This window comes from Gavialis gangeticus, unplaced genomic scaffold (genome assembly GCF_001723915.1).
Source record: "Gavialis gangeticus isolate Ggan-Ray unplaced genomic scaffold, GavGan_comp1, whole genome shotgun sequence".
Lineage (NCBI taxonomy): Eukaryota > Metazoa > Chordata > Crocodylia > Gavialidae > Gavialis > Gavialis gangeticus.
In genome coordinates this window covers 63,182,910-63,197,033 of record NW_017728992.1, presented here as the reverse complement: position 1 = coordinate 63,197,033, position 14,124 = coordinate 63,182,910, and the positions used below count along the sequence as shown (strand labels likewise).

At 38.4% G+C, this 14,124-nt stretch overlaps 1 protein-coding gene and 1 long non-coding RNA gene across 3 annotated transcripts in view; one reads left to right on the top strand and one right to left on the bottom strand.

The window, feature by feature from the left end:
* Positions 1-10,149, top strand: part of LOC109301995 — an 18,165-nt gene extending 8,016 nt beyond the window's left edge. The window contains exons 2-3 of the long non-coding RNA XR_002098681.1: positions 8,874-8,877; positions 10,025-10,149. This is a non-coding gene — a long non-coding RNA (uncharacterized LOC109301995). The remainder of the gene's footprint in view (positions 1-8,873; positions 8,878-10,024) is intronic.
* Positions 1-14,124, bottom strand: part of CDKAL1 (CDK5 regulatory subunit associated protein 1 like 1) — an 877,582-nt gene that overhangs the window by 118,838 nt on the left and 744,620 nt on the right. The window lies entirely within an intron of this gene.

The following is a 14,124-nucleotide window of genomic DNA, read 5'->3' as shown; positions in this document are numbered from 1 at the left end:
TGGGCTACACATCTTACTTTGGGGATATTCCCAAGATCAAGGCTTGAAATAAATGCTTCATTTTCCTGCAACACAGGCGTGGACCAGCTTCACTGGAGAAGCAGGCTGGATTGGCAAAAGAGAGTTATAGTATAAAGCAATGCACAGGGAGGTGAACTGAAAGAGATAGAAAAGGCTAGTTTTTAACAAGAAAATTACATATGAAATAACCAATGGTATAAAATGGAATCTCAGGATGATATTTTCCCAAAGTACAGACTGAATAGCATTATTCTGCAGCTGTTATTTTAGACCTCTCGTTGCACTAATGAAAACGTGTATTCTGTCATCCTAAATTACTCCATAAAACAGAACACATTTTCCAGAATCACTGTTTATCGAAGAATGCAAGGAGCTGCAAGCACAACACCTGTTAGGGAGGGAATACATATATCTTCCCAGAACACAAAAGCATCAAACAGCTACTGCAGAAAGTCTCATGGTTCAGATGAGTAGTGAGCTCATTTAGACCATAAGCTATGGTGGCAACAGCCCTATGGCATGGGCTCCCCAAGAGCTATACCTGGTGCTCCTCTCTCTCAAAATACAGGGCTGAACCTGTTGTGGCAAGGATTCCCCAAGGTATGGGGAGCACCATTCTTCTCACCCCACATACCAACCCACCCCCAAATACTCTGGTGGGTGCAGGGCTGCACTGCCTGTGTCCTACGTCCCTGTTGTGGCAAAGACTCAGAGTGTTTCTGACACCCACTCATAGCTGGTGCCTAAGCTTGGTGCCAAGCTTACCCCCCTCCCCACCACCAGTTCTGCTATTGTCAGGGTGGGCATGAACAGAAACTAGCCAGATACCTAATTTACACAAATGTGCAGCATGGCTAATTGTTTACAGTTAAAACTGAGGTATGACTCCTTAAAGGATCTTATTTTTCATATTAGAATCAGGTATAGTTACTAGCTCTTCTGTTGTAGCTGCACCCCCTGTGTAATATATGTGCCCATTACTTCTGAGTAGACTAATTAGCTCCGCAATAAAGTGTCACCATCACACATGCTGGTATTAGGGTACAGTAAATTAATTAACTCTCTCATAACTCTGTTGGGGACAGTGCTATCTTATAGTAAAGTAATTAAGTGTCCTGAAATGCACATGTAGATGGTGAGGGGCTGGCTGGGGCACAAAGGAGATAAGAAAAAGTGCCTTGTTAGAGAAAGTGCAGGGGCTGCCTGCTTGCCCCAGCCAGCTCCTCACTGCTTCCTGGAGCCCAGGGCTTACCCCTCTTTCCTCCACCCAGTCTGCAGCTGGTCCGCCCCAGTTCAAAGTGCTGCTGTTCTGGGCACCCGTGTAGACACTGCACCCAGGAGAATTTGACTCCAGTGCAAACTGCACTGGAATTCGTTTGGTCACATTAATTGCACATGCAGGATGTACTCAATGTCTTTAAGTGATGTTAAAAAGTAAAACAAAATTCTGCAGCTAAAGAATCAGAATATTCAAGGATTCAACATGCCTTCACTTTTACCAGAAATCAGTTAACTTATACTGGCAGAACAAAATGCAAAATAGAACCAAAAAGACCATGTTCATTTCAATGCAAAATCTGGTACCTGTTTTGGAAGAGAAGGCCCGGGGGAAAGAGATAGGTGGTCATGGCAAGAAAAAATTCTTTCTGTTCTACCACCTGAGCTCCCCCCTACTCTGTGACTTGCAGGAAGGATAATGACAGACCATCTTAGGGATTGATTTCTACCCTGCTGTGTTTTAAATATTTTTTGACAGAAAGCAGAATTTCAACCATCAGGTGCTTCAATTATGGGAGGATTGGAAGATTAATATGTTTAGATACCTGTCTCACTACTACAAGTGTAAACCTGTTTCTTAGGATGTACCAGCTGACTTTGGGCATTAGAAAGAAAATGATTATTCTCCTATGCCTGGAATACCACATAAGACATTGGCTGAAAATTAGGTGAAAGAGTGGTAAGGCAAACAGCAGCTACTGGCTGCCTTGCATCTGTATACCAGATGCCACTCAGCTAATTTGCTTGTCTAGTTTTTACTGCAATTCTCACATCTTTCCCTTTATCTCTTTGCTTTTGGCTTAACACGGAGACTAATGATCAGTGAGGTAAGAGATTTAACATGAAGGTGTCAGCTAATATCCATGATAAAGCTGCCAGAACTCTTTAACAGACCATCCAGATACCATGAATTGGCTGTTCACTAGGAGGTCGTATTTATTTTTCCAAGCATTATTTGGGGAAATATCCTAAAGTGTTCAGTAAGGTGATGGAGCTCCAATAAACTACGTGTTGGATGAATCTTAAAAATTCATCAAGAGGCTGATAGTAAGCAAATACCTTCAATATACAAAGTACTGCATGAGAGTTCATATTGCAAGGGAACCTCAGCTTCAGGTGAGAGACCATAATTTAGTATCTCTTTATACAGATGTGCAAACTGAAGTCCCATCCACATGTTATATGCAGCCACTGTGATCTTCCAGCCTTGGGGGCAACCCACACAGTCTCCCAGCTGCAGGGATGTGTGGGATGCCCCTGCTGTCGGGAGATGACAGCAACCACAGACTCCGAGTCAAAAGGGAGTGCACTGCCCCCCCTGCCAGCTGGAAGCCCTGTCAACAGAGTTCCAAGGCTTAGGGGTGGACATAGTCTCCCCAGCAGGGAAATGTGATCAGCTGACAGGACTCCCAGCTACAATTAACAGTATAGTAAGAATCAGCTACAAATTTATTACATGTAATTTGATTAATAACTTTGTAGCTTATCCATCTTTCTATTACACCATTAATTGACTGAATGTGTGGCTGGGTTACCACTTAAGACACGATTAACTGGTTAATCACACTTTAAATGTAATGTGCACACGGGGCCTTAGTTTGCACATTTATATAAAGAAATACTAAATTGTTGCCCCACAAGAGTATTATGATAATCAATTATTTTAAATGACTTAGCACCTTGGATGAAAGAAGCTAGCTATTTACAAAGCATAACATTGCTTTTTTAAACTAAAAAAGGTGTATGAGTTTAGAATGTAGCAATAAGCACTTATAAGTGATTTTATTCCATAAGCAAATCCTACAATCTGTGCCTTAACATAATTTAATGTCTCTAATAGAATAATGCCTGCACCCTGACTTAGATCCCAGGTTTGTTAGAGAAAGATGCATACTAAAAGTCATGTCTTAGCCTTGTATCTGTCCAGTGGAAAAAAAATAGTAGTAAATCAGCCTTTTTGTATGCCACATTTATACCTGTACACTAAAATACAACCAATTCCTCTCTAAACAAACAGATTTTAAAAGAACGATAAATTTGAACCATGAAACAGTTAAAGTCAAGAATTAAAAAAAATAGCTGTTCCTGCCATGTTTGCTTAACATGTGGTGCACAGGTAACATGGTCTATTCCTGTTTTCTTTGTTAAATGTACACAATAAAAGTATGGTATTACTGGCTTTGTTAAAGTACAGGCTAAACAACAGAATATGGAAAATAACCGAGTTAACGCTGGAGGCTGGAACAGCCATAGCTATTCAAATATTCTGACTAAACCATTTCTTGTATAAACCATCCTACTACATTATGTTTTTTTCAAATACGGTATGTGGGTGTGTATGTGTACACACACCCAGACAGACCCAGACACCCCCCCCCAAAACACACATCACTCTCTCTCTCACACATATCTCACATGTTGGAGAGAGTCCAGCAGAGGGCAACGAAAATAATTAGTGGGGCTGGAGCACACACCTATGAGGAGAGGTGAGGGAACGGGGCTTTTTGAGTCTGGACAAGAGAAGACTGAGAAGAGATTTAATAGCAGCCTTCAACTACCTGAAGGGTGGTTACAAAAAGGATGGAGCTAGACTGTTCTCAGTGGTGGCAGATGACAAAATGAGGTGCTATGGCCTCAAGCTGCAGCAAGGAAAGTTTAGGTTAGATATGAGGAAAAGTTCTCTCACAAGGAAGGTAATAAAGCACTGAAACAGGTTACCCAGAGTGGTTGTGAAATAAAAACGTCCAAGGATGGTTAAGACCTCCAAGGCTAGACAAAACCTTGACTGGGATGATCTGGGTTGGGGATGGTTCTGCTTTGAGCAGGGGTTTGGACTAGATGACCTCCTGAGGTCCCTTCCAACCCTAATTTTCTATGATTCTATATACAAAATTTAATTACAAGTATTTTTTTCTAGCTTTTATGGGAGTCATTTCTCAAATAACATTTGCAACTGTTCGCATAGAACCAGCTTGAATAAAAGATCAAAGCTGTCTCTTAGTATGAACCTGTTTTCATCTCCTGTAAATTATTTGAAACTGATTTGAGTTATTCACTGCATTAATTTGAGGGGGTTAAGGTAACTGATTATATTATTAAAATCTTTCTGGATGAAAAAAATGATTAATTCAAAATTCAGAAGTTTAATCTCTTTCTAATAGCAAACAAGGGATTTAGCTGAAAATACTGTAAATTCACAGAAGGCTGACAAAATAAAAGTTTCCAGAATAAAAGTATTTAAAATTCTTGTCTTTTCAGATGATATATTCTGCATAGTACAGATATGGTGGAAAAAGGAAAAACATTATCAATGTGAAACAATGGGAAATTAGGATTAGGGTCAGAAAACTACCCTGCAATTCAAGATTTTACACCAGGTACATCTGGCACTCTTGATTTCAAGCTCCATTTTCCAAAATTACCTCAAAAGGGATATATTTAATTGAAAAGATACATAAGCTTCATAACTAAAAGGACATTCAGAAGGGCGTATTGATCTAAAGAACTTGGAAGTCTGTCAGTGCAACTGTTTTGATACTTGCCAATATGCTTTACATATTGATGTAAGGATAACTAAGGAGATATAAACATATCATATTTCAAAGTAGACTGATGCCACAGCAGTATAAAAATTAATGCTACATACTTCCCCTCTGTCTTAGCATTTCACTGACCGCTTACAGCTTTTAAAATAATGGTTTTCACACACTGATCATGTGCTGCAAAAGGAGGAATGTGCAATATATACAATTTATTATATGGATTGGAAAACTAAACATTTGGTTGCATCTCATAAAAGAAACACATGTTCACCAGACCCATTTGACATTTTCACACATATCTCAAATAATGGTTCTCTTCAAGTTGCTCATGATTTCAGTCTAAATTTAGTTAACTATTAGGTCCTGCAATCGCAGAACTAAAATTAATCAGAATCCCATTTACCTTCTGAAGAGCACTCAAAAGTCTATGATTTTAAATTAATTTATGCAAAGAGAAAAGCTCTTACATTTCATAAGTATACTTTCAAGCTACATAAATCGAAACTAAAGCTTTAAACCCTTAATGACCCCTTTTCTATCCAGTCTTAAAATGGAATAATTAAGCGATAACTTCCATTCCATCTAAGTACATGCAGCAATGACAGGGTCCATGCTTCCTGAGTAAACCTCGAAGTGCACAATTGACCTGTAGGAACTGATTATTTGTAAGTAAAGTCTTTTGGCATAAAAGCCATTCGTATTTTGCTGGAAGAATTTTTTTTCCAGGTAATTAACAGTTTTTGGTAATTAAAAAAAAATTATACAAAACCATTCAGTAGGAAGACACTTAAACTGTGGTGAGCAACCCTGCTACTGATTTGGAAATGTTTATAAAATCTATGCATGGACTCACTGAAGATATTAATTTGGCTCTGGGAGTAACTGGACAAAATTAAGTTATCATCTAAGGGCTCTATTTAGATCTCACATTCTACTGTTCTTAGAAGTTGGTATAATATGAACAGAGAAGTAGTATAAAATATCAAGTTCATATTATTCTGATAGTCATTTTTTACACTATGGTGATAATACTGAGAAATTAGCCAGATAAACTGGGTAGACCAATGAAATTCTTACAGTAGAAAATATAAGCCATTTCAACCGTCTTTCATGACTGGCCTTAATTTACCTGACCTAGCAGTGGTGGACTGGGGAAGAGGAATGCACTCTGCTCCTGTCTGAACAGGCAATCTTTTAGAGCATATGTTTGAAACAAGTAATAAATAACTCCTTCCATTTTTCATTTATTTTTTTGTCCTTCCCTCCCCTCCTTTTTAAAATTTATTCTTAAGTTCCTGCCTTCTCTCAATACTTGGTATTTTCTGGAGAAAAATGCATTTTGTGATTTATATTCTGTTTATTTCAAACTTTCAAGGACTGGCTGCACCATTATAAAAATTTTTTTCACAATGAACGTAAAAAGACAAAATACATAGAAGACCTTGGCATGCAAGGGGCACATAACGAGAAACTAAACTGAAGATCAAATGTCTCCAACACTTAAAATATGCTATAAGACAGTGTCTCTGAGCCAGGGTCCTGTGGTACCCTGGGGCGCCTTGAGGTCCATTCAGGGATGCCCTGGGGTGTCATACAATGTAAGCACTGTTAGGTGTGCAAACTTGACTCACAATATAAACCCAGAGATGTCAAATATGAACCTATAGCATTAAAAACATTTTTGGCCTCTTATGTTCTTTGAGTTCTCTGCAACAGAAAAACTGCTCTAATATTTTTCTGTAGTCAAAGAATGAGTGAAAACTAAGAGCCAGCATTTTCCAGGTAACCCACGCCTAACAAGGGGGTGTTTCAAGTTTGAAAAAGGTCAAGAACCACTGCTGTAATGTTTATGCAAGCTGTGATGTGAAAATCTCCCTTTAAAATAGATATTTAAAAGCAAGTAAGACATAAAAAGGAAAAATAGGACAATTAAGTAATAAAGATGACAGAAACACAGCTATTTCTAAACAGCCCGTAAGGAAGTACTTTAAAAGTTTGCAGTAGATAAATCTCAACATTTAGACAGTTGCAACGTTACAGCGTCTCAGATTGTAAGGAAATTGATTCAGAAAAGGAATTAGAGCAGCCATTCTTTAAAGAAAAATAAAGGTTGGGGCCTGGCATTCAGTTTCTTGTAAGTCAAATTTCTCTCTCAAAATAACTGACCAGTTACTGAGAGAAAAATCACAAAGGCTATAAAATGATGTAGCATGCAAAGTTAACAGCATAAAGGAAAAGATCTTGTTGAACAAATCTGATTTTTTTTTTTACAGCTTTTTTAAATTAGTAGATGTGAGGAAGGTGATATATGTAAATAACTTCATTTGAGCCAAGAGCTTTATCTTATGAAAACCTGGACACCAATTTTGGTTTGTAGTCGAGTTGTAGTTGCTGGACTGTAGTACTTGTGATGATCCAAGAAATGTCTAAGAATGGTTGGGGTTTTTTTGTTTTGTTTTTTGGTGATATCTCTAATTAGAATAACTGTATAGCTGAAAGAGAAGTTTGACAAGCTTTCAGGCACAAACTACCTTTTCTCAGGTCAGTGTTGGTTTGCACTGAAAACTGCCTGAAGGACCATTAAGAAACAAAGAGATAGATTTTAAAAAACTGAGCTGGATGAGTATGTCACTTGGGTAGTTGTTAAGTTTGTTTTTAATGTATCCATCCATGATCTGGAGGGGAGAGTAGACAACTTATAACTAGTTACATTAGAAATATTAGTAAAATTGATCAAGACAAAACAGAACTGTAGGCCGAAAATTATAAAATTAAGTTTTCCTTTTTCAAAATGCAATTGAATCTACTTGGAAAAAAAATGTAATCTGATACACATGTACTCTCTCCCTAGGGCTATGCACAGACAGTCAAAAAGCCCAAGGCTGAATCGATTCAGTCTTTGCAGGTTAGTCTAAGCTGCATAGATTAAATGGAAATGCAAGTAAACAAGATATTTACCTGTGATTCAGAAAATGCAGCCACATGCCTGCAGTGGTTCAGACAAGAAGCCAGAGGGCAATACAGCATGGTTCTCTGGCTGTGTATTCACTTCTTCTTCCTGCTGCCCTGAAGTCTCAGGGATTTGCAGTCCAGAATTACAACAGCAGGATTCTGCAGGGCTGCTTATCATTTCCTCTTCCTGCTTCCAGGTGCCTCTGGGATTTGTAATCCACAGTTGCAGTCAGCAGTAAGTCTGAGTGGGGGAAGAGGTGTTTAACCCCTCTCCCTCACCTAAGACCCCAGCTGGGGTTTGCCTGAGGGGGCAGTCCCCATTTTGCAGACTGGGTTGTATCCACAGCTGGGCTTGTTGGCTCCCCCTTCCCTCCCCCTGCCATTGTCAGCCAGTCCTCACTACTCCAGCTAGGGAGCAGAGGGGTGGGGTCAACCCTGCTATCTGTAGCAGACAGTACAGCACAGCCCAGGGTTGAAAATCATGCTGGGATGCTGGGGGACTGATTTAACTTGAACCAGGAAGGGGTCTGGGACAGAAATAAAAAGGTTTGACCCAAATCATTTAAGTCATTAAAGTCTGATATTGCATTCAACCAGGTTCATCGTAAACCAGTTTCAGCCATTTTGAAACTGGTTTATATGCACTGAACTTATTTTCTGTTACAGGTTTAAACCCATTTCTAATCACTTAAAGGAGTTTGTGTGTAACTTCTTTAGCTAGCATAGGAGACATCGAAAGCAGCAATAAGAGAAGGCCACCGGGTATTAATTTGCAATGTGATATGGTATCAAGAAAAAAAAATAGGGGCCTACATCATTTGGGCTGAATATGTAAAGCAACAGAGTACCACAAAGTCCCGAAGCCTAAAAAAAATTACTGTGATCAACAGGAAAAATACCTCTTTCTCTCCCACCCCCAAAAAAATTACAAAAGGACTTAATGTCAGCCAGTTAAACTCATCCTGCATGGTTGGAATAATAAACTGTCCCTGCATCTGGAATATAGCTTTCTGCCATGGGCTCAGGATTACAGAAAAGTTATTGATATAGGTATAGATTAGGGAATTTGGAGAAGAGAAGCAAGGTGTGGAACAGGTGTCTCAGGAGAAAAGCTTGCAAAGAAAGGCTCCTAAAGGGGAAAGGAGGGGTTTCAAAACATTGAACAAAACTTTAAAAGGTGCAAATACCGGGGAAGGAAAGGAAATAAGACTGGAACAAGGAAATTCAGGTGGGAGTAATTAAGTGAAAAGGTAGGCTGTGTATTAGGAAATCATCTCCAGCTAGGGAGCAGAGGGGTGGGGCCAACCCTGCTATCTGTAGCAGACAGTACAGCACAGCCCAGGGCTGAAAATCATGCTGGGATGCTGGGGGACTGATTTAACTTGAACCAGGAAGGGTGTCTGGGGCAGAAATTTCATAAAAAGTTTTGACCCAAATCATTTAAGTCTGATATTGCATTCAACCAGGTTCATCTTAAACCAGTTTCAGACAAAAAAGTGATGCTTTTAAAACAAGATTGCAAGTAGACTCAAAGACTATATATAATTTAGAAGAATAACAAATTTCTGGTCTGTCAACCACAGCCATGGGTAACTGGGATATACCTGTCTTATTCATGATATCAGTGGTTTCTAACATCATATTGGCATCTAGACATTTACTTTGCTTTGAAAAACAAATAAATAAAACAAAACAAATAACTTTTTTTCTTACACTTAAAATTAATTCCAGATGAAATATTCTTCATCCCACTTTCACTTCGTTGTTATAATGTACTAAATGTTGTTTATAATGACAGAGCACAATCTAAACTATTCGGGATGTACAAATGATCCAAAGAGTCAATTTTCTGTTAAAGAATTTTCTGTCAATAAAATTTGGCCAAAGAATATTTTAAACAGAATAACTTTGAAGACTAACTTTGCCTTGAAGAGTCTGGATTAAAAAGAATAAAATGTACTAGACACATTTTTGAGGCACTGATGATATTCAATAACTATTAGGATTCTGACCCATCATGTTTGTATCAAAGTGTGTTTTGAGACACTTAAAAAATAGACTATTATGTAAAAATAATATGCCATAAAACTCTGGGCTTCAAGATGAACAAGATTTATGAGCCAAAATATCAGGCTTAGGGGTGATCTGATGGCCACCTACAAGTTTATCAGGGGTGACCACCAGGATCTGGGGGAACGTTTGTCCACCAGAGCACCCCAAAGGATGACGAGGTCAAACAGTCATAAACTACTGCACGTCCGTTTCAGGCCGGACATAAGTAAGAATTTCTTTACTGTCCGAGCCCGCAAGGTCTGGAATGGTCTGCCATCAGAGGTGGTTCAAGCACCTACACTGAACACCTTCAAGAGCAACTGGATGCTTATCTTGCTGGGATCCTATGACCCCAGCTGACTTCCTGCCCTTTTGGGTGGGGGGCTGGACTCGATGATCTTCCGAGGTCCCTTCCAGCCCTAACGTCTATGAAAAAACATCTATGAAAAAAAAAACTTAGCAAGTGTAATCAAAGGTCATTGGAATGGAATATGTTTTCAACAGCCACTCTTTTATTTTAGTGATTCTCCTCCATCTAATCAGCACTTTGACAGAAATAATTATAGCCTAGACAGCTCCTAAGTTTGCCCTATCTGTGCCGCTTTCCAGTTAGTGCTGATTTGTATTCTGTGCTATTTTATCAACACATTATTGGGCAACTGGAGCTATAAGTAAGATGTTGATCAGTTAAACTGTTCCAAACATTTAATCCATCTATGCATCAAGTTCTATATCCTACCTCAATCCTGGGATGCAACAAAGGGAAAGAAAAAAAATTCTGTCTTTTCTTACATAATTCTCTCTTTTGTGCCTTCATATTTTAGTAGTTTATTTTGGTGGGGGAAGGCTAAAAACCATTTATTCCAAAAGCCTAATCCAGGCTAATTTCATTTTTCTATTTGGTCATTAACCTGTCTGCAACCAGTGAGATCAGGGTTTCCAACCTAAGAACATTTTTATTTTATTGACAACCTGCAAACTTTTTACTGACAACAAAATTTGTTTACTGATTTATATTTTACATATTGTAAATGTAAACCTTCTGCCAGACTCTGGACAAGGACTGTGTTTAAACCATAGCAAAAAAGTTTGGTTGTCAGTAAAAAGTTTGCATATTATCAGTACGAAAAAATGTATTGGGTTGGCAACCTTACTTGACTGCAACAATGGTTTTACAATATACTGTCTCCACCCCAGGGGTCCCTACTGACCTCCACACCTCTGTATCCCTGACTACATCCATGCTGTCTCCCAGCCTTCTCCCTGCAGCCCCACGACAGACCCCCAAAGAAGAACCATTGTCTGCCACCCAGCAGTGTTACAGGCAGATGGGAGGCAGTACCAGCACTAGCATGGATAGGGGTTGAGGAAGAAGACATAAAGCCCTGAGAAGAATGGCCTTCAGGGTCTGTGCTTCAACATTGCATCCAGCTTATTTTCCAACCACAGAGCCTTAATCAGCTCTGTGGTTTTATGGAGCTGATTTTACAGAGCTGTTTTTGCTTCATGTGCTTACAGGGACACAATCTTTTCATGAAGTATATGGACAGGCATTTTCAGCCTGGTTATTTATGGAGTGTCTGTAAATTTATGGACAGTTGGCAACCCTGACTGAAATGGTTCAGATTTTTAATGGCTAGAATTATACTTTATAATCAGATTATTTTTGAAAATACAATGAAAACAATTTTAAGATGTGCTCCTAATAAGAAGTCTTCTGTCTCAAGTGACCGCTTAATATCGTCCAAAAGATACAGTTTTGTTCCTACTTTTTCCCTAAAGTGACCCATAATTGGCTATAAATTTTAGTGGTTCCTGAAATCACTGAAGACACATTTGGCTATTTTTCTCTCCCAGCTCAAATGCATAAATACATATTATACACTTTATACATATTGTACTTTCCATCCAAATACCCTAATGCACTTTCCAAATATTAATTAAGGCTCATAATACCTCCAGGAGGAAGTTGCTATCAATCCTATTTTACAGGTGGAGAACCCATGGTAGTTTCTGAGTTCAGAGACTAAAATGCTGAAGATTATAGAAAAAAATTGCAGGAGATGCAAAAATAAAACAGGAACCACTCATGGTCTGACTCATATGCACTACTTCCTTCCCTGCTTCATAGGAAGTATGTTATATGCTGAATGTGTATATGGAACTGTAATGGCAATTCTCCATGCTGAAATAATCACTTATTGCTGGGTCAATATGCTCAGATCAATGTCTTAGGCAAGCTTCTCAAAAATAAAAAAAATAAAATCTTCCCAGAGTGCCCTTTAATCTCAATCCTTCCAGTCTAAATTACTACTGCTGCAGGAGCCTCTGCCAAGCCAGGGAAAAAGAAAAAGAGATCACAGCCAGTAGTCAGTGAGCATTCATGCTTCATGTGCAGCATGTGCAGTGTTACTTTTGCTTCTCTTCCAGAGGAGGCAGAAACTACTATCATCTTATTTCCTCACTTACAATACTCCCCCTTCCCCCCAATTCTAGACACTGAATTTCAGAAAAAAGTTGGTGTTGCATGCCAGAAAATATGGCAATCTTGTACTGGAGAAATACATTTGGGATTCATTAGAAATGCATAAATTAGGGAGTGTAAGTGACAACTCCCAAAGCCTCAACCAAGACCCACTTCCTGCTCCCTCCCCCCACCCTCAAATTTTTGGTTTGAGCAGGTACCAGGTAACTTGAGAGTAATTGTTTCAGTACAAAGATCATACAAATATTATCTGTGATCACAACATCTATATGCATATTTGAACCAAATTTGCTGTTTTCTTAGCAAGCATACACACACTCCAGGTTATCCAGACATATCCTTCATTATTAACAAAACACCTCTTGTCTCTAACTCCAGAAAAATCTGGCTAGATTTAAAGCCTTTTTTCCAAGTAGTCATGCCTTCTGATAAATCAATCTGATCCTTTTAACTTCATCAGAATCCACCAGTAAGGCATAACAAGCCTTTAGAATCAGAGGTGGATAACACCCTAAAATCCTCCCAGGGAATTTAAAGTTTCTGAAGCCAAAAGTATAACCCTCGGGAACTCAAACTCTTGGAAAATTTAGTAGCTGAAACCAACAGAGATTTGTTTCTCAGAAAACAGTGCCAAATATTTCTAGAATGCTAGAAAAGGCATTTTCATTTTATGGCAAAAAAGAGAGAGAGAGAGATGTTTTCCCAGCTGGCAAAGATGTACAGTCATCCTGACAACAATTTAATTTGTCAGGGTCTGTAAGGCTATTGGATTCTTCCCAGGTTAGATTGTTGGAAATTAATTACTACTAATAGCTTACATACATGGCATGTGGATCCGCAGGGTACTGCGATTTCCTGGATTACATTCAGACTGTATGTACATACATGAATTGTTCTTTTCCTTTCTAAATCATCTTTTAGTTGACAGAAAACTGACATATTGGCACCAGCCATACATTATGATTAGACAAGGTTTCCCTTCCCTCTCCCTAACTTTCTCATAACAAATGCAATCTTAAACTCAGTCTGAGCCAGATGCTATTTATCATGCAAACTCTTGGCACAGTATTTGGTAATAACTAACACACTGAAAGGTTTTCTTAATAATCACCAGGTTGCCCTTCACGATTCAATAAAAGACACTTAATACCCATTTTGATTGCAACATAACAAGCCAAAAGCCCAATTGCTGGGACCTGAAGTAGTGTATTAAATTAGAGACATTTAAAGTGTGAAGTAAAATATATACAATTAACAGTACTCCAAGAAAACATCATCATCAATTAATCTGTGCAAGCAGTTAGTCTCTGATATATTAAAAGCTTCATACTAGGTAGGATGGACACTTGCATGCATGCACTCAATTAGTGAAAAAGGCATTTAATGCTTGCCTTTGCTTTCAAATCAAAAGATTTTTTTTTAGCCTTGCAGTTTAATTTTTTCCCATTAAACATAGCTTTTCCTACAGAATGACAACTACTATGAAAACTCTGCGATTTAAAATGTGAAAATCAAATCATCAAGCACTAGTAAAAGTCTAATAAATTCTTTTGTGTGTTATATTATATCTGCTTTATTACTTGAAGCATGTAAAGAAAGTAATGTAAGATTAGCATTTTTATGTCAAGTTTACGCAAGAGTGTATTGTTTTTAAATATCCTCTTTCCAAACGGAGGAAACACAAAAATACACACTTAAATTTGTATTAATCAGAAGTTTGGTATATTAAACACACACACACACACACACACACACACACACACACACACACACACACACACACACACACACACA